Source organism: Narcine bancroftii, chromosome 1, assembly GCF_036971445.1.
Source record: "Narcine bancroftii isolate sNarBan1 chromosome 1, sNarBan1.hap1, whole genome shotgun sequence".
NCBI lineage: Eukaryota > Metazoa > Chordata > Chondrichthyes > Torpediniformes > Narcinidae > Narcine > Narcine bancroftii.
Window position 1 is genome coordinate 155,959,613 of NC_091469.1, and position 20,914 is coordinate 155,980,526.

The following is a 20,914-nucleotide window of genomic DNA, read 5'->3' on the forward strand; positions in this document are numbered from 1 at the left end:
GACTCGTGGAAAGGAAGGGCCTATTAATTGTGGGTGAATGGGTGTGATTGGGCAACAGGCTCGTGGAAACGAAGGGCCTATTAATTGTGGGTGATAGCGTGTGATTGGGCAGCGCAGACTCGTGGAAAGAAAGAGCCTATTAATGGTGGGTGAAAAAGTGTGATTGGGCAGCACAGAGTCGTGGAATGGAAGGGCCTATTAACTGTGGGTGAATGGGTGTGATTGGGCAACACAGGCTCATCGAATGAAAGCGCCTATTAATTGTGGGTGAATGGGTGTGATTGGGAAGCACAGGCTCGTGGAATGGGAGGGCCTACTAATTGTTGGTGAAAGGTGTGACTGGGCAACACAGACTCGTGAAAGGAAGGGCCTATTAATTGTGGGTGAATGGGTGTGATTGGGCAACACAGACTCGTGGAAAGGAAGGGCCCATTAATTGTTGGTGAATGGGTCAGACTGGGGAACACAGGCTCGTGGAATGGAACGGCATATTAATTGTGGGTGAATTAGTGTGATTGGGCAGCAAAGACTCGTGGAAAGGAAGGGCCTATTAATGGTGGGTGAATAGGTGTGATTGCGCAGCACAGACTCCTGGAATGGAAGGTCCTATTAATTGTGGGTGAATGGTTGTGATTGGGCAGCGCTGACTCGTGGAAATGAAGGGCCTATTAATTGTGGATGAATGGGTGTGACTGGGTAACACAGGCTCGTGGAAAGGAAGGGCCTATAAATTGTGGGTGAATGTGTGTGACTGGGCAGCACAGACTCGTGGAAAGGAAGAGCCTATAAATTGTGGGTGAAAAAGTGTGATTGGGCAGCACAGAGTCGTGGAATGGAAGGGCCTATTAACTGTGGGTGAATGGGTGTGATTGGGCAACTCAGGCTCGTCGAATGAAAGCGCCTATTAATTGTGGGTGAATGGGTGTGATTGGGCAGCACAGGCTCGTGGAATGGGAGGGCCTACTAATTGTGGGTGAAAGGTGTGACTGGGCAACACAGACTCGTCGAAAGGAAGGGCCTATTAATTGTGGGTGAATGGGTGTGATTGGGCAACACAGACTCGTGGAAAGGAAGGGCCCATTAATTGTTGGTGAATGGGTCAGACTGGGCAAAACAGGCTCGTGGAATGGAATGGCATATTAATTGTGGGTGAATGAGTGTGATTGGGCAGCAGAGACTCGTGGAAATGAAGTGCCTATTAATGGTGGGTGAATAGGTGTGATTGCGCAGCACAGACTCCTGGAATGGAAGGGCCTATTAATTGTAGGTGAATGGTTGCGATTGGGCAGCGCTGACTCGTGGAAATGAAGGGCCTATTAATTGTGTATGAATGGGTGTGATTGGGTAACACAGGCTCGTGGAAAGGAAGAGCCTATAAATTGTGGGAGAATAGGTGTGATTGCGCACCACAGACTCGTGGAAAAGAAGGGCCTATTAATTGTGGGTGAATGGGTGTGATTGGGCAACAGGCTCGTGGAAAGGAAGGGCCTATTAATTGTGGGTGAATGCGTTTGGTTGGGCAGCACAGACTCGTGAAATGGGAGGGCCTACTAATTGTGGGTGAAAGGTGTGACTGGGCAACACAGACTCGTGGAAAGGAAGGGCGTATTAATTGTGGGTGAATGTGTGTGATTGGGCAACACAGTCTCATGGAAAGAAAGGGCCCATTAATTGTGGGGTAATGGGTGCGATTGGGCAACAAAGGCTCGGGGAAAAGAAGGACCTATTAATTGTCGGTGAATGTGTGTGACTGGGCAACACAGACTCGTGGAAAGCAAGGGCCTACTAATGGTTGGTGAATGTGTGTGACTGGGCAGCACAGATTCGTGGAAAGGATGGGCCTATTAATTGTGGGTGAATGGGTGTGATGGGGCAACAGGCTCGTGGAAAGGAAGGGCCTATTAATTGTGGGTGAAAGCGTGTGATTGGGCAGCGCAGACTCGTGGAAAGGAAGAGCCTATTAATGGTGGGTGAAAAAGTATGATTGGGCAGCACAGAGTCGTGGAATGGAAGGGCCTATTAACTGTGGGTGAATGGGTGTGATTGGGCAACACAGGCTCATCGAATGAAAGCGCCTATTAATTGTGGGTGAATGGGTGTGATTGGGCAGCACAGGCTCGTGGAATGGGAGGGCCTACGAATTGTGGGTGAGAGGTGTGACTGGGCTACACAGACTCGTGAAAGGAAGGGCCTATTAATTGTGGGTGAATGGGTGTGATTGGGCAACACAGACTCGTGGAAAGGAAGGGCCCATTAATTGTTGGTGAATGGGTCAGACTGGGGAACACAGGCTCGTGGAATGGAACGGCATATTAATTGTTCGTGAATGAGTGTGATTGGGCAGCAGAGACTCGTGGAAAGGAAGGGCCTATTAATGGTGGGTGAATAGGTGTGATTGCGCAGCACAGACTCCTGGAATGGAAGGGCCTATTAATTGTAGGTGAATGGTTGTGATTGGGCAGCACAGACTCGTGGAAAGGAAGGGCCTAATAATTGTGGGTGAATGGGTGTGATTGGGCAACAGGTTCGTGGAAAGGAAGGGCCTATTAATTGTGGGTGAATGGGTGTGACTGGGCAGCACACACTCGTGGAATGACGGGCCTATTAATTGTGGGTTAATGGGTGTGATTGGGCAGCACAGACTCGTGGAAAAGAAGGGCCTATTAATTGTGGGTGAATGAGTGTGATTGGACCACACAGGTTCGTGGAAAGGAACTCCCTATTAATTATAGCTGAATGAGTGTGATTGGGCAGCACAGACTTGTGGAAAGGAAGGGCCTATTAATTGTGGGTGAATGGGTGAGATTGGGCAGCAGGCTCGTGGAAAGGAAGGGCCTATTTATTGTGGGTGAATGGGTGTGACTGGGCAACACAGGCTCATGGAAATGCAGAGCCTATTAATGGTGGGTGAAAAAGTGTGATTGGGCAGCACAGAGTCGTGGAATGGAAGGGCCTATTAACTGTGGGTGAATGGGTGTGATTGGGCAACTCAGGCTCGTCGAATGAAAGCGCCTATTAATTGTGGGTGAATGGGTGTGATTGGGCAGCACAGGCTCGTGGAAAGGAAGGGCCTATTAATTGTGGGTGAATGGGTGTGATTGGGCAACACAGACTCGTGGAAAGGAAGGGCCCATTAATTGTTGGTGAATGGGTCAGACTGGGCAAAACACGCTCGTGGAATGGAATGGCATATTAATTGTGGGTGAATGAGTGTGATTGGGCAGCAGAGACTCGTGGAAAGGAAGTGCCTATTAATGGTGGGTGAATAGGTGTGATTGCGCAGCACAGACTCCTGGAATGGAAGGGCCTATTAATTGTGGGTGAATGGTTGTGATTGGGCAGCGCTGACTCGTGGAAATGAAGGGCCTATTAATTGTGTATGAATGGGTGTGACTGGGTAACACAGGCTCGTGGAAAGGAAGAGCCTATAAATTGTGGGAGAATAGGTGTGATTGCGCACCACAGACTCGTGGAAAAGAAGGGCCTATTAATTGTGGGTGAAAGCGTTTGGTTGGGCAGCACAGACTCGTGAAATGGGAGGGCCTACTAATTGTGGGTGAAAGGTGTGACTGGGCAACACAGACTCGTGGAAAGGAAGGGCGTATTAATTGTGGGTGAAAGCGTTTGGTTGGGCAGCACAGACTCGTGAAATGGGAGGGCCTACTAATTGTGGGTGAAAGGTGTGACTGGGCAACACAGACTCGTGGAAAGGAAGGGCGTATTAATTGTGGGTGATTGTGTGTGATTGGGCAACACAGACTCGTGGAAAGGATGGGCCTATTAATGGTGGGTGAAAAAGTGTGATTGGGCAGCACAGAGTCGTGGAATGGAAGGGCCTATTAATTGTGGGTGAATGGGTGTGATTGGGCAACAAAGGCTCGTCGAATGCAAGCGCCTATTAATTGTGGGTGAATGCATGTGATTGGGCAGCACAGGCTCGTGGAATGGGAGGGCCTACTAATTGTGGGTGAAAGGTGTGACTGGGAAGCACAGACTCATGGAAAGGAAGGGCCTATTAATTGTGGGAGAATTGGTGTGACTGGGCAGCACAGGCTCGCGGAATGGACGGGCCTATTAATTGTAGGTGAATGGGAGTGATTGGGCAGCACAGACTCGTAGAAAGGAAGGGCCTAATAATTGTGGGTGAATGGGTGTGATTGGGCAACAGGTTCGTGGAAAGGAAGGGCCTATTAATTGTGGGTGAATGGGTGTGACTGGGCAGCACACACTCGTGGAATGGACGGGCCTATTAATTGTGGGTTAATGGGTGTGACTGGGCAGCACAGACTTGTGGAAAGGAAGGGCCTATTAATTGTGGGTGAATGAGTGTGATTGGACCACACAGGTTCGTGGAAAGGAACTCCCTATTAATTATAGCTGAATGAGTGTGATTGGGCAGCACAGACTTGTGGAAAGGAAGGGCCTATTAATTGTGGGTGAATGGGTGAGATTGGGCAGCAGGCTCGTGGAAAGGAAGGGCCTATTTATTGTGGGTGAATGGGTGTGACTGGGCAACACAGCCTCGTGGAAACGAGAGGCCTATTAATTGTTGGTGAATGGGTCAGACTGGGCAACACATGCTCGTGGAATGGAACGTCCTATTAATTGTGGGTGAATGAGTGTGATTGGGGGGCAGAGACTCGTGGAAAGGAAGGGCCTATTAATGGTGGGTGAATGGTTGTGATTGGGCAGCACTCTCTCGTGGAAATGAAGGGCCTATTAATTGTGGATGAATGGGTGTGACTGGGCAACACAGGCTCGTGGAAAGGAAGAGCCTATTAATGGTGGGTGAAAAAGTGTGATTGGGCAGCACAGAGTCGTGGAATGGAAGGGCCTATTAACTGTGGGTGAATGGGTGTGATTGGGCAACTCAGGCTCGTCGAATGGAAGGGCCTATTAATTGTGGGTGAATGGGTGGAATTGGGCAGCACAGGCTCGTGGAATGGGAGGGCCTACTAATTGTGGGTGAATGGGTGTGATTGGGCAACACAGACTCGTGGAAAGGAAGGGCCCATTAATTGTTGGTGAATAGGTGTGATTGCGCAGCACAGCTTCGTGGAAAGGAAGGGCCTATTAATGGTGGGTGAAAAAGTGTGATTGGGCAGCACAGAGTCGTGGAATGGAATGGCCTATTAATTGTGGGTGAATGGGTGTGATTGGGCAACACAGGCTCGTCGAATGCAAGCGCCTATTAATCGTGGGTGAATGGGTGTGATTGCGCAGCACAGACTCGTGGAAAGGAAGGGCATATTAATGGTGGGTGAAAAAGTGTGATTGGGCAGCACAGAGTCGTGGAATGGAATGGCCTATTAATGATGGGTGAAAAAGTGTGATTGGGCAGCACAGAGTCGTGGAATGGAATGGCCCATTAATTGTTGGTGAATGGTTGTGACTGGGCAGCAGAGGCTCGTGGAATGGACGGGCTTAATAATTTTGGGTTAATGGGTGTGACTGGGCAGTACAGCCTCGTGCAAACGAAGGGCCTATTATTTGTTGGTGAATGGGTCAGACTGGGCAACACAGGCTCGTGGAAAGGATGGGCGTATTAATTGTGGGTGAATGTGTGTGATTGGGCAACACAGTCTCATGGAAAGAAAGGGCCCATTAATTGTGGGGTAATGGGTGCGATTGGGCAACAAAGGCTCGGGGAAAAGAAGGACCTATTAATTGTGGGTGAATGTGTGTGACTGGGCAACACAGACTCGTGGAAAGCAAGGGCCTATTAATGGTTGGTGAATGTGTGTGACTGGGCAGCACAAATTCGTGGAAAGGATGGGCCTATTAATTGTGGGTGAATGGTTGTGATTGGGCAACAGTCTCGTGGAAAGGAAGGGCCTATTAATTGTGGGTGAAAGCGTGTGATTGGGCAGCGCAGACTCGTGGAAACGAAGAGCCTATTAATGGTGGGTGAAAAAGTGTGATTGGGCAGCACAGAGTCGTGGAATGGAAGGGCCTATTAACTGTGGGTGAATGGGTGTGATTGGGCAACACAGGCTCATCGAATGAAAGCGCCTATTAATTGTGGGTGAATGGGTGTGATTGGGCAGCACAGGCTCGTGGAATGGGAGGGCCTACTAATTGTGGGTGAAAGGTGTGACTGGGCTACACAGACTCGTGAAAGGAAGGGCCTATTAATTGTGGGTGAATGGGTGTGATTGGGCAACACAGACTCGTGGAAAGGAAGGGCCCATTAATTGTTGGTGAATGGGTCAGACTGGGGAACACAGGCTCGTGGAATGGAACGGCATATTAATTGTGGGTGAATGAGTGTGATTGGGCAGCAGAGACTCGTGGAAAGGAAAGGCCTATTAATGGTGGGTGAATAGGTGTGATTGCGCAGCACAGACTCCTGGAATGGAAGGGCCTATTAATTGGAGGTGAATGGTTGTGATTGGGCAGTACAGACTCGTGGAAAGGAAGGGCCTAATAAATGTGGGTGAATGGGTGTGACTGGGCAACACAGGTTCGTGGAAATGCAGAGCCTATTAATGGTGGGTGAAAAAGTGTGATTGGGCAGCACAGAGTCGTGGAATGGAAGGGCCTATTAACTGTGGGTGAATGGGTGTGATTGGGCAACTCAGGCTCGTCGAATGAAAGCGCCTATTAATTGTGGGTGAATGGGTGTGATTGGGCAACACAGGCTCGTGGAATGGGAGGGCCTACTAATTGTGGGTGAAAGGTGTGACTGGGCAACACAGACTCGTGGAAAGGAAGGGCCTATTAATTGTGGGTGAATGGGTGTGATTGGGCAACACAGACTCGTGGAAAGGAAGGGCCCATTAATTGTTGGTGAATGGGTCAGACTGGGCAAAACAGGCTCGTGGAATGGAATGGCATATTAATTGTGGGTGAATGAGTGTGATTGGGCAGCAGAGACTCGTGGAAAGGAAGTGACTATTAATGGTTGGTGAATAGGTGTGATTGCGCAGCACAGACTCCTGGAATGGAAGGGCCTATTAATTGTGGGTGAATGGTTGTGATTGGGCAGCGCTGACTCGTGGAAATGAAGGGCCTATTAATTGTGTATGAATGGGTGTGACTGGGTAACACAGGCTCGTGGAAAGGAAGAGCCTATAAATTGTGGGAGAATAGGTGTGATTGCGCACCACAGACTCGTGGAAAAGAAGGGCCTATTAATTGTGGGTGAATGGGTGTGATTGGGCAACAGGCTCGTGGAAAGGAAGGGCCTATTAATTGTGGGTGAAAGCGTTTGGTTGGGCAGCACAGACTCGTGAAATGGGAGGGCCTACTAATTGTGGGTGAAAGGTGTGACTGGGCAACACAGACTCGTGGAAAGGAAGGGCGTATTAATTGTGGGTGAATGTGTGTGATTGGGCAACACAGTCTCATGGAAAGAAAGGGCCCATTAATTGTGGGGTAATGGGTGCGATTGGGCAACAAAGGCTCGGGGAAAAGAAGGACCTATTAATTGTGGGTGAATGTGTGTGACTGGGCAACACAGACTCGTGGAAAGCAAGGGCCTATTAATGGTTGGTGAAAAAGTGTGATTCGGCAGTACAGAGTCGTGGAATGGAAGGGCCTATTAATTGTGGGTGAATGGGTGTGATTGGGCAACAAAGGCTCGTCGAATGAAAGCGCCTATTAATTGTGGGTGAATGGGTGTGATTGGGCAGCGCAGGCTCGTGGAATGGGAGGGCCTACTAATTGTGGGTGAAAGATGTGACTGGGCAACACAGACTCGTGGAAAGGAAGGGCCTATTAATTCTGAGTGAATGGGTGTGATTGGGCAACACAGACTCGTGGAAAGGAAGGGCCCATTAATTGTTGGTGAATGGGTCAGACTTGGCAACACAGGCTCGTGGAATGGAACGGCATATTAATTGTGGGTGAATGAGTGTGATTGCGCAGCACAGACTCCTGGAATAGACGGGCCTATTAATTGTGGGTGAATGGTTGTGATTGGGCAGCGCTGACTCGTGGAAATGAAGGGCCTATTAATTGTGGATGAATGGGTGTGACTGGGTAACACAGGCTCGTGGAAAGGAAGGGCCTATTAATTGTGGGTGAATGTGTGTGACTGGGCAGCACAGACTCGTGGAAAGGAAGAGCCTATAAATTGTGGGAGAATAGGTGTGATTGCGCACCACAGACTCGTTGAAAAGAAGGGCCTATTAATTGTGGGTGAATGCGTGTGATTGGGCAACAGGCTCGTGAAAGGAAGGGCCTATTAATTGTGGGTGAAAGCGTGTGGTTGGGCAGCACAGACTCGTGGAAAGGATGGGCCTATTAATGGTGGGTGAAAAAGTGTGATTGGGCAGCACAGAGTCGTGGAATGGAAGGGCCTATTAATTGTGGGTGAATGGGTGTGATTGGGCAACAAAGGCTCGTCGAATGCAAGCGCCTATTAATTGTGGGTGAATGCATGTGATTGGGCAGCACAGGCTCGTGGAATGGGAGGGCCTACTAATTGTGGGTGAAAGGTGTGACTGGGAAGCACAGACTCATGGAAAGGAAGGGCCTATTAATTGTGGGAGAATTGGTGTGACTGGGCAGCACAGGCTCGCGGAATGGACGGGCCTATTAATTGTAGGTGAATGGGAGTGATTGGGCAGCACAGACTCGTGGAAAGGAAGGGCCTAATAATTGTGGGTGAATGGGTGTGATTGGGCAACAGGTTCGTGGAAAGGAAGGGCCTATTAATTGTGGGTGAATGGGTGTGACTGGGCAGCACACACTCGTGGAATGGACGGGCCTATTAATTGTGGGTTAATGGGTGTGACTGGGCAGCACAGACTCGTGGAAAGGAAGGGCCTATTAATTGTGGGTGAATGAGTGTGATTGGACCACACAGGTTCGTGGAAAGGAACTCCCTATTAATTATAGCTGAATGAGTGTGATTGGGCAGCACAGACTTGTGGAAAGGAAGGGCCTATTAATTGTGGGTGAATGGGTGAGATTGGGCAGCAGGCTCGTGGAAAGGAAGGGCCTATTTATTGTGATTGAATGGGTGTGACTGGGCAACACAGCCTCGTGGAAACGAGAGGCCTATTAATTGTTGGTGAATGGGTCAGACTGGGCAACACATGCTCGTGGAATGGAACGTCCTATTAATTGTGGGTGAATGAGTGTGATTGGGGGGCAGAGACTCGTGGAAAGGAAGGGCATATTAATGGTGGGTGAATGGTTGTGATTGGGCAGCACTCTCTCGTGGAAATGAAGGGCCTATTAATTGTGGATGAATGGGTGTGACTGGGCAACACAGGCTCGTGGAAAGGAAGAGCCTATTAATGGTGGGTGAAAAAGTGTGATTGGGCAGCACAGAGTCGTGGAATGGAAGGGCCAATTAACTGTGGGTGAATGGGTGTGATTGGGCAACTCAGAGTCGTGGAATGGAAGGGCCTATTAACTGTGGGTGAATGGGTGTGATTGGGCAACACAGGCTCATCGAATGAAAGCGCCTATTAATTGTGGGTGAATGGGTGGAATTGGGCAGCACAGGCTCGTGGAATGGGAGGGCCTACTAATTGTGGGTGAAAGGTGTGACTGGGCAACACAGACTCGTGGAAAGGAAGGGCCTATTAATTGTGGGTGAATGGGTGTGATTGGGCAACACAGACTCGTGGAAAGGAAGGGCCCATTAATTGTTGGTGAATAGGTCTGATTGCGCAGCACAGACTCCTGGAATGGAAGGGCCTATTAATTGTGGGTGAATGGTTGTGATTGGGCAGCGCTGACTCGTGGAAATGAAGGGCCTATTAATTGTGTATGAATGTGTGTACTGGGCAGCACAGACTCGTGGAAAGGAAGGGCGTATTAATTGTGGGTGAATGTGTGTGATTGGGCAACACAGTCTCATGGAAAGAAAGGGCCCATTAATTGTGGGGTAATGGGTGCGATTGGGCAACAAAGGCTCGGGGAAAAGAAGGACCTATTAATTGTGGGTGAATGTGTGTGACTGGGCAACACAGACTCGTGGAAAGCAAGGGCCTATTAATGGTTGGTGAAAAAGTGTGATTCGGCAGCACAGAGTCGTGGAATGGAAGTGCCTATTAATTGTGGGTGAATGGGTGTGATTGGGCAACACAGGCTCGTCGAATGAAAGCGCCTATTAATTGTGGGTGAATGGGTGTGATTGGGCAGCGCAGGCTCGTGGAATGGGAGGGCCTACTAATTGTGGGTGAAAGATGTGACTGGGCAACACAGACTCGTGGAAAGGAAGGGCCTATTAATTCTGAGTGAATGGGTGTGATTGGGCAACACAGACTCGTGGAAAGGAAGGGCCCATTAATTGTTGGTGAATGGGTCAGACTTGGCAACACAGGCTCGTGGAATGGAACGGCATATTAATTGTGGGTGAATGAGTGTGATTGCGCAGCACAGACTCCTGGAATAGACGGGCCTATTAATTGTGGGTGAATGGTTGTGATTGGGCAGCGCTGACTCGTGGAAATGAAGGGCCTATTAATTGTGGATGAATGGGTGTGACTGGGTAACACAGGCTCGTGGAAAGGAAGGGCCTATTAATTGTGGGTGAATGTGTGTGACTGGGCAGCACAGACTCGTGGAAAGGAAGAGCCTATAAATTGTGGGAGAATAGGTGTGATTGCGCACCACAGACTCGTTGAAAAGAAGGGCCTATTAATTGTGGGTGAATGCGTGTGATTGGGCAACAGGCTCGTGAAAGGAAGGGCCTATTAATTGTGGGTGAAAGCGTGTGGTTGGGCAGCACAGACTCGTGGAAAGGATGGGCCTATTAATGGTGGGTGAAAAAGTGTGATTGGGCAGCACAGAGTCGTGGAATGGAAGGGCCTATTAATTGTGGGTGAATGGGTGTGATTGGGCAACAAAGGCTCGTCGAATGCAAGCGCCTATTAATTGTGGGTGAATGCATGTGATTGGGCAGCACAGGCTCGTGGAATGGGAGGGCCTACTAATTGTGGGTGAAAGGTGTGACTGGGAAGCACAGACTCATGGAAAGGAAGGGCCTATTAATTGTGGGAGAATTGGTGTGACTGGGCAGCACAGGCTCGCGGAATGGACGGGCCTATTAATTGTAGGTGAATGGGAGTGATTGGGCAGCACAGACTCGTGGAAAGGAAGGGCCTAATAATTGTGGGTGAATGGGTGTGATTGGGCAACAGGTTCGTGGAAAGGAAGGGCCTATTAATTGTGGGTGAATGGGTGTGACTGGGCAGCACACACTCGTGGAATGGACGGGCCTATTAATTGTGGGTTAATGGGTGTGACTGGGCAGCACAGACTCGTGGAAAGGAAGGGCCTATTAATTGTGGGTGAATGAGTGTGATTGGACCACACAGGTTCGTGGAAAGGAACTCCCTATTAATTATAGCTGAATGAGTGTGATTGGGCAGCACAGACTTGTGGAAAGGAAGGGCCTATTAATTGTGGGTGAATGGGTGAGATTGGGCAGCAGGCTCGTGGAAAGGAAGGGCCTATTTATTGTGATTGAATGGGTGTGACTGGGCAACACAGCCTCGTGGAAACGAGAGGCCTATTAATTGTTGGTGAATGGGTCAGACTGGGCAACACATGCTCGTGGAATGGAACGTCCTATTAATTGTGGGTGAATGAGTGTGATTGGGGGGCAGAGACTCGTGGAAAGGAAGGGCATATTAATGGTGGGTGAATGGTTGTGATTGGGCAGCACTCTCTCGTGGAAATGAAGGGCCTATTAATTGTGGATGAATGGGTGTGACTGGGCAACACAGGCTCGTGGAAAGGAAGAGCCTATTAATGGTGGGTGAAAAAGTGTGATTGGGCAGCACAGAGTCGTGGAATGGAAGGGCCAATTAACTGTGGGTGAATGGGTGTGATTGGGCAACTCAGAGTCGTGGAATGGAAGGGCCTATTAACTGTGGGTGAATGGGTGTGATTGGGCAACACAGGCTCATCGAATGAAAGCGCCTATTAATTGTGGGTGAATGGGTGGAATTGGGCAGCACAGGCTCGTGGAATGGGAGGGCCTACTAATTGTGGGTGAAAGGTGTGACTGGGCAACACAGACTCGTGGAAAGGAAGGGCCTATTAATTGTGGGTGAATGGGTGTGATTGGGCAACACAGACTCGTGGAAAGGAAGGGCCCATTAATTGTTGGTGAATAGGTCTGATTGCGTAGCACAGACTCCTGGAATGGAAGGGCCTATTAATTGTGGGTGAATGGTTGTGATTGGGCAGCGCTGACTCGTGGAAATGAAGGGCCTATTAATTGTGTATGAATGTGTGTACTGGGCAGCACAGACTCGTGGAAAGGAAGGGCGTATTAATTGTGGGTGAATGTGTGTGATTGGGCAACACAGTCTCATGGAAAGAAAGGGCCCATTAATTGTGGGGTAATGGGTGCGATTGGGCAACAAAGGCTCGGGGAAAAGAAGGACCTATTAATTGTGGGTGAATGTGTGTGACTGGGCAACACAGACTCGTGGAAAGCAAGGGCCTATTAATGGTTGGTGAAAAAGTGTGATTCGGCAGTACAGAGTCGTGGAATGGAAGTGCCTATTAATTGTGGGTGAATGGGTGTGATTGGGCAACACAGGCTCGTCGAATGAAAGCGCCTATTAATTGTGGGTGAATGGGTGTGATTGGGCAGCGCAGGCTCGTGGAATGGGAGGGCCTACTAATTGTGGGTGAAAGATGTGACTGGGCAACACAGACTCGTGGAAAGGAAGGGCCTATTAATTCTGAGTGAATGGGTGTGATTGGGCAACACAGACTCGTGGAAAGGAAGGGCCCATTAATTGTTGGTGAATGGGTCAGACTTGGCAACACAGGCTCGTGGAATGGAACGGCATATTAATTGTGGGTGAATGAGTGTGATTGCGCAGCACAGACTCCTGGAATAGACGGGCCTATTAATTGTGGGTGAATGGTTGTGATTGGGCAGCGCTGACTCGTGGAAATGAAGGGCCTATTAATTGTGGATGAATGGGTGTGACTGGGTAACACAGGCTCGTGGAAAGGAAGGGCCTATTAATTGTGGGTGAATGTGTGTGACTGGGCAGCACAGACTCGTGGAAAGGAAGAGCCTATAAATTGTGGGAGAATAGGTGTGATTGCGCACCACAGACTCGTTGAAAAGAAGGGCCTATTAATTGTGGGTGAATGCGTGTGATTGGGCAACAGGCTCGTGAAAGGAAGGGCCTATTAATTGTGGGTGAAAGCGTGTGGTTGGGCAGCACAGACTCGTGGAAAGGATGGGCCTATTAATGGTGGGTGAAAAAGTGTGATTGGGCAGCACAGAGTCGTGGAATGGAAGGGCCTATTAATTGTGGGTGAATGGGTGTGATTGGGCAACAAAGGCTCGTCGAATGCAAGCGCCTATTAATTGTGGGTGAATGCATGTGATTGGGCAGCACAGGCTCGTGGAATGGGAGGGCCTACTAATTGTGGGTGAAAGGTGTGACTGGGAAGCACAGACTCATGGAAAGGAAGGGCCTATTAATTGTGGGAGAATTGGTGTGACTGGGCAGCACAGGCTCGCGGAATGGACGGGCCTATTAATTGTAGGTGAATGGGAGTGATTGGGCAGCACAGACTCGTGGAAAGGAAGGGCCTAATAATTGTGGGTGAATGGGTGTGATTGGGCAACAGGTTCGTGGAAAGGAAGGGCCTATTAATTGTGGGTGAATGGGTGTGACTGGGCAGCACACACTCGTGGAATGGACGGGCCTATTAATTGTGGGTTAATGGGTGTGACTGGGCAGCACAGACTCGTGGAAAGGAAGGGCCTATTAATTGTGGGTGAATGAGTGTGATTGGACCACACAGGTTCGTGGAAAGGAACTCCCTATTAATTATAGCTGAATGAGTGTGATTGGGCAGCACAGACTTGTGGAAAGGAAGGGCCTATTAATTGTGGGTGAATGGGTGAGATTGGGCAGCAGGCTCGTGGAAAGGAAGGGCCTATTTATTGTGATTGAATGGGTGTGACTGGGCAACACAGCCTCGTGGAAACGAGAGGCCTATTAATTGTTGGTGAATGGGTCAGACTGGGCAACACATGCTCGTGGAATGGAACGTCCTATTAATTGTGGGTGAATGAGTGTGATTGGGGGGCAGAGACTCGTGGAAAGGAAGGGCATATTAATGGTGGGTGAATGGTTGTGATTGGGCAGCACTCTCTCGTGGAAATGAAGGGCCTATTAATTGTGGATGAATGGGTGTGACTGGGCAACACAGGCTCGTGGAAAGGAAGAGCCTATTAATGGTGGGTGAAAAAGTGTGATTGGGCAGCACAGAGTCGTGGAATGGAAGGGCCAATTAACTGTGGGTGAATGGGTGTGATTGGGCAACTCAGAGTCGTGGAATGGAAGGGCCTATTAACTGTGGGTGAATGGGTGTGATTGGGCAACACAGGCTCATCGAATGAAAGCGCCTATTAATTGTGGGTGAATGGGTGGAATTGGGCAGCACAGGCTCGTGGAATGGGAGGGCCTACTAATTGTGGGTGAAAGGTGTGACTGGGCAACACAGACTCGTGGAAAGGAAGGGCCTATTAATTGTGGGTGAATGGGTGTGATTGGGCAACACAGACTCGTGGAAAGGAAGGGCCCATTAATTGTTGGTGAATAGGTCTGATTGCGCAGCACAGACTCCTGGAATGGAAGGGCCTATTAATTGTGGGTGAATGGTTGTGATTGGGCAGCGCTGACTCGTGGAAATGAAGGGCCTATTAATTGTGTATGAATGTGTGTACTGGGCAGCACAGACTCGTGGAAAGGAAGAGCCTATAAATTGTGGGAGAATAGGTGTGATTGCGCACCACAGACTCGTGGAAAAGAAGGGGCTATTAATTGTGGGTGAATGGGTGTGATTGGGCAACAGGCTCGTGGAAAGGAAGGGCCTATTAATTGTGGGTGAAAGCGTTTGGTTGGGCAGCACAGACTCGTGAAATGGGAGGGCCTACTAATTGTGGGTGAAAGGTGTGACTGGGCAACACAGACTCGTGGAAAGGAAGGGCGTATTAATTGTGGGTGAATGTGTGTGATTGGGCAACACAGTCTCATGGAAAGAAAGGGCCCATTAATTGTGGGGTAATGGGTGCGATTGGGCAACAAAGGCTCGGGGAAAAGAAGGACCTATTAATTGTGGGTGAATGTGTGTGACTGGGCAACACAGACTCGTGGAAAGCAAGGGCCTATTAATAGTTGGTGAAAAAGTGTGATTCGGCAGTACAGAGTCGTGGAATGGAAGGGCCTATTAATTGTGGGTGAATGGGTGTGATTGGGCAACACAGGCTCGTCGAATGAAAGCGCCTGTTAATTGTGGGTGAATGGGTGTGATTGGGCAGCACAGCCTCGTGGAATGGGAGGGCCTACTAATTGTGGGTGAAAGATGTGACTGGGCAACACAGACTCGTGGAAAGGAAGGGCCTATTAATTCTGAGTGAATGGGTGTGATTGGGCAACACAGACTCGTGGAAAGGAAGGGCCCATTAATTGTTGGTGAATGGGTCAGACTGGGCAACACAGGCTCGTGGAATGGAACAGCCTATTATTTGTGGGTGAATGAGTGTGACTGGGCAGTACAGACTCTTGGAAAGGAAGGGCCTATTAATGATGGGTGAATAGGTGTGATTGCGCAGCACAGACTCCTGGAATGGAAGGTCCTATTAATTGTGGGTGAATGGTTGTGATTGGGCAGCACTGACTCGTGGAAAAGAAGGGCCTATTAATTGTGGGTGAATGGGTGTGATTGGGCAACACAGGCTCGTCGAAAGCAAGCGCCTATTAATTGTGGGTGAATGGGTGTGATTGCGCAGCACAGACTCGTGGAAAGGGCCTATTAATTGTGGTTGAAAGGGTGTGATTGGGCAACACCGGCTCGTGGAAAGGAAGGGCCTATTAATTGTTGGTGAATGGGTGTGACTGGGCAGCAGAGGCTCGTGGAATGGACGGGCTTAATAATTTTGGGTTAATGGGTGTGACTGGGCAGTACAGCCTCGTGGAAACGAAGGGCCTATTAATTGTGGGTGAATGGGTGTGATTGGGCAACAGGCCCGTGAAAGGAAGGGCCTATTAATTGTGGGTGAAACCGTGTGGTTGGGCAGCACAGACTCGTGGAAAGGAAGGGCCTATTAATGGTGGGTGAAAAAGTGTGATTGGGCAGCACAGAGTCGTGGAATGGAATGGCCTATTAATGATGGGTGAAAAAGTGTGATTGGGCAGCACAGAGTCGTGGAATGGAATGGCCCATTAATTGTTGGTGAATGGGTGTGACTGGGCAGCAGAGGCTCGTGGAATGGACGGGCTTAATAATTTTGGGTTAATGGGTGTGACTGGGCAGTACAGCCTCGTGGAAACGAAGGGCCTATTATTTGTTGGTGAATGGGTCAGACTGGGCAACACAGGCTCGTGGAATAGAACGGCCTATTAATTGTGGGTGAATGAGTGTGATTGGGCAGCAGAGACTCGTGGAAAGGAAGGGCCTATTAATGGTGGGTGAAAAAGTGTGATTGGGCAGCACAGAGTCGTGGAATGGAAGGGCCTATTAACTGTGGGTGAATGGGTGTGATTGGGCAACACAGGCTCATCGAATGAAAGCGCCTATTAATTGTGGGTGAATGGGTGTGATTGGGCAGCACAGGCTCGTGGAATGGGAGGGCCTACTAATTGTTGGTGAAAGGTGTGACTGGGCAACACAGACTCGTGAAAGGAAGGGCCTATTAATTGTGGGTGAATGGGTGTGATTGGGCAACACAGACTCGTGGAAATGAAGGGCCTATTAATTGTGGATGAATGGGTGTGACTGGGTAACACAGGCTCGTGGAAAGGAAGGGCCTATAAATTGTGGGTGAATGTGTGTGACTGGGCAGCACAGACTCGTGGAAAGGAAGAGCCTATAAATTGTGGGAGAATAGGTTTGATTGCGCACCACAGATTCGTGGAAAGGAAGGGCCTATTAATTGTGGGTGAATGGGTGTGATTGGGCAACACAGACTCGTGGAAAGGCAGGGCCCATTAATTGTTGGTGAATGGGTCAGACTGGGGAACACAGGCTCGTGGAATGGAACGGCATATTAATGGTGGGTGAATGGTTGTGATTGGGCAGCACTCTCTCGTGGAAATGAAGGGCCTATTAATTGTGGATGAATGGGTGTGACTGGGCAACACAGGCTCGTGGAAAGGAAGAGCCTATTAATGGTGGGTGAATGGTTGTGATTGGGCAGCACAGAGTCGTGGAAATGAAGGGCCTATTAATTGTGGATGAATGGGTGTGACTGGGTAACACAGGCTCGTGGAAAGGAAGGGCCTATTAATTGTGGGTGAATGTGTGTGACTGGGCAGCACAGACTCGTGGAAAGGAAGAGCCTATAAATTGTGGGAGAATACGTATGATTGCGCACCACAGACTCGTGGAAAAGAAGGGCCTATTAATTGTGGGTGAATGGGTGTGATTGGGCAACAGGCTTTGGAAAGGAAGGGCCTATTAATTGTGGGTGAAAGCGTGTGGTTGGGCAGCACAGACTCGTGGAAAGGATGGGCCTATTAATGGTGGGTGAAAAAGTGTGATTGGGCAGCACAGAGTCGTGGAATGGAAGGGCCTATTAATTGTGGGTGAATGGGTGTGATTGGGCAACACAGGCTCGTCGAATGCAAGCGCCTATTAATTGTGGGTGAATGCATGTGATTGGGCTGCAAAGGCTCGTGGAATGGGAGGGCCTACTAATTGTGGGTGAAAGGTGTGACTGGGAAGCACAGACTCATGGAAAGGAAGGGCCTATTAATTGTGGGAGAATTGGTGTGACTGGGCAGCACAGGCTCGCGGAATGGACGGGCCTATTAATTGTAGGTGAATGGGAGTGATTGGGCAGCACAGACTCGTGGAAAGGAAGGGCCTAATAATTGTGGGTGAATGGGTGTGATTGGGCAACAGGTTCGTGGAAAGGAAGGGCCTATTAAATGTGGGTGAATGGGTGTGACTGGGCAGCACACACTCGTGGAATGGACGGGCCTATTAATTGTGGGTTAATGGGTGTGATTGGGCAACACAGACTCGTGGAAAGGAATGGCCCATTAATTGTTGGTGAATGGGTCAGACTGGGCAAAACAGGCTCGTGGAATGGAACGGCATATTAATTGTGGGTGAATGAGTGTGATTGGGCAGCAGAGACTCGTGGAAAGGAAGTGCCTATTAATGGTGGGTGAATAGGTGTGATTGCGCAGCACAGACTCCTGGAATGGAAGGGCCTATTAATTGTGGGTGAATGGTTGTGATTGGGCAGCGCTGACTCGTGGAAATGAAGGGCCTATTAATTGTGTATGAATGGGTGTGACTGGGTAACACAGGCTCGTGGAAAGGAACGGCCTATTAATTGTGGGTGAATGTGTGTGACTGGGCAGCACAGACTCGTGGAAAGGAAGAGCCTATAAATTGTGGGAGAATAGGTGTGATTGCGCACCACAGACTCGTGGAAAAGAAGGGCCTATTAATTGTGGGTGAATGGGTGTGATTGGGCAACAGGCTCATGGAAAGGAAGGGCCTAATAATTGTGGGTGAAAGCGTTTGGTTGGGCAGCACAGACTCGTGAAATGGGAGGACTACTAATTATGGGTGAAAGGTGTGACTGGGCAACACAGACTCGTGGAAAGGAAGGGCGTATTAATTGTGGGTGAATGTGTGTGATTGGGCAACACAGTCTCATGGAAAGAAAGGGCCCATTAATTGTGGGGTAATGGGTGCGATTGGGCAACAAAGGCTCGGGGAAAAGAAGGACCTATTAATTGTGGGTGAATGTGTGTGACTGGGCAACACAGACTCATGGAAAGCAAGGGCCTATTAATGGTTGGTGAAAAAGTGTGATTTGGCAGTACAGAGTCGTGGAATGGAAGTGCCTATTAATTGTGGGTGAATGGGTGTGATTGGGCAACACAGGCTCGTCGAATGAAAGCGCCTATTAATTGTGGGTGAATGGGTGTGATTGGGCAGCACAGGCTCGTGGAATGGGAGGGCCTACTAATTGTGGGTGAAAGATGTGACTGGGCAACACAGACTCGTGGAAAGGAAGGGCCTATTAATTCTGAGTGAATGGGTGTGATTGGGCAACACAGACTCGTGGAAAGGAAGGGCCCATTAACTGTTGGTGAATGGGTCAGACTGGGCAACACAGGCTCGTGGAATGGAACGGCATATTAATTGTGGGTGAATGAGTGTGATTGGGCAGCAGAGACTCGTGGAAAGGAAGGGCCTATTAATGGTGGGTGAATAGGTGTGATTGCGCAGCACAGACTCCTGGAATAGACGGGCCTATTAATTGTGGGTGAATGGTTGTGATTGGGCAGCGCTGACTCATGGAAATGAAGGGCCTATTAATTGTGGATAAATGGGTGTGACTGGGTAACACAGGCTCGTGGAAAGGAAGGGCCTATTAATTGTGGGTGAATGTGTGTGACTGGGCAGCACAGACTCGTGGAAAGGAAGAGCCTATAAATTGTGGGAGAATAGGTGTGATTGCGCACCACAGACTCGTGGAAAAGAAGGGCCTATTAATTGTGGGTGAATGGGTGTGATTGGGCAACAGGCTCGTGAAAGGAAGGGCCTATTAATTGTGGGTGAAAGCGTGTGGTTGGGCAGCACAGACGCGTGGAAAGGATGGGTCTATTAATGGTGGGTGAAAAAGTGTGATTGGGCAGCACAGAGTCGTGGAATGGAAGGGCCTATTAATTGTGGGTGAATGGGTGTGATTGGGCAACACAGGCTCGTCGAATGCAAGCGCCTATTAATTGTGGGTGAATGCATGTAATTGGGCAGCACAGGCTCGTGGAATGGGAGGGCCTACTAATTGTGGGTGAAAGGTGTGACTGGGAAGCACAGACTCATGGAAAGGAAGGGCCTATTAATTTTGGGAGAATTGGTGTGACTGGGCAGCACAGGCTCGCGGAATGGACGGGCCTATTAATTGTAGGTGAATGGGAGTGATTGGGCAGCACAGACTCGTGGAAAGGAAGGGCCTAATAATTGTGGGTGAATGGGTGTGATTGGGCAACAGGTTCGTGGAAAGGAAGGGCCTATTAATTGTGGGTGAATGGGTGTGACTGGGCAGCACACACTCGTGGAATGGACGGGCCTATTAATTGTGGGTGAATGGGTGTGATTGGGCAACAGGCCCGTGAAAGGAAGGGCCTATTAATTGTGTATGAATGGGTGTGACTGGGTAACACAGGCTCGTGGAATAGAAGGGCCTATTAATTGTGGGTGAATGTGTGTGACTGGGCAGCACAGACTCGTGGAAAGGAAGGGCCTATTAATTGTGGGTGAATGAGTGTGATTGGACCACACAGGTTCGTGGAAAGGAACTCCCTATTAATTATAGCTGAATGAGTGTGATTGGGCAGCACAGACTTGTGGAAAGGAAGGGCCTATTAATTGTGGGTGAATGGGTGAGATTGGGCAGCAGGCTCGTGGAAAGGAAGGGCCTATTTATTGTGGGTGAATGGGTGTGACTGGGCAACACAGCCTCGTGGAAACGAAAGGCCTATTAATTGTTGGTGAATGGGTCAGACTGGGCAACACATGCTCGTGGAATGGAACGTCCTATTAATTGTGGGTGAATGAGTGTGATTGGGCAGCAGAGACTCGTGGAAAGGAAGGGCCTATTAATGGTGGGTGAATGGTTGTGATTGGGCAGCACTCTCTCGTGGAAATGAAGGGCCTATTAATTGTGGATGAATGGGTGTGACTGGGCAACACAGGCTCGTGGAAAGGAAGGGCCTATTAATGGTGGGTGAAAAAGTGTGATTGGGCAGTACAGATTCGTGGAATGGAAGGGCCTATTAACTGTGGGTGAATGGGTGTGATTGGGCAACTCAGGCTCGTCGAATGAAAGCGCCTATAAATTGTAGGTGAATGGGTGTGATTGGGCAGCACAGGCTCGTGGAATGGGAGGGCCTACTAATTGTGGGTGAAAGGTGTGACTGGGCAACACAGACTCGTGGAA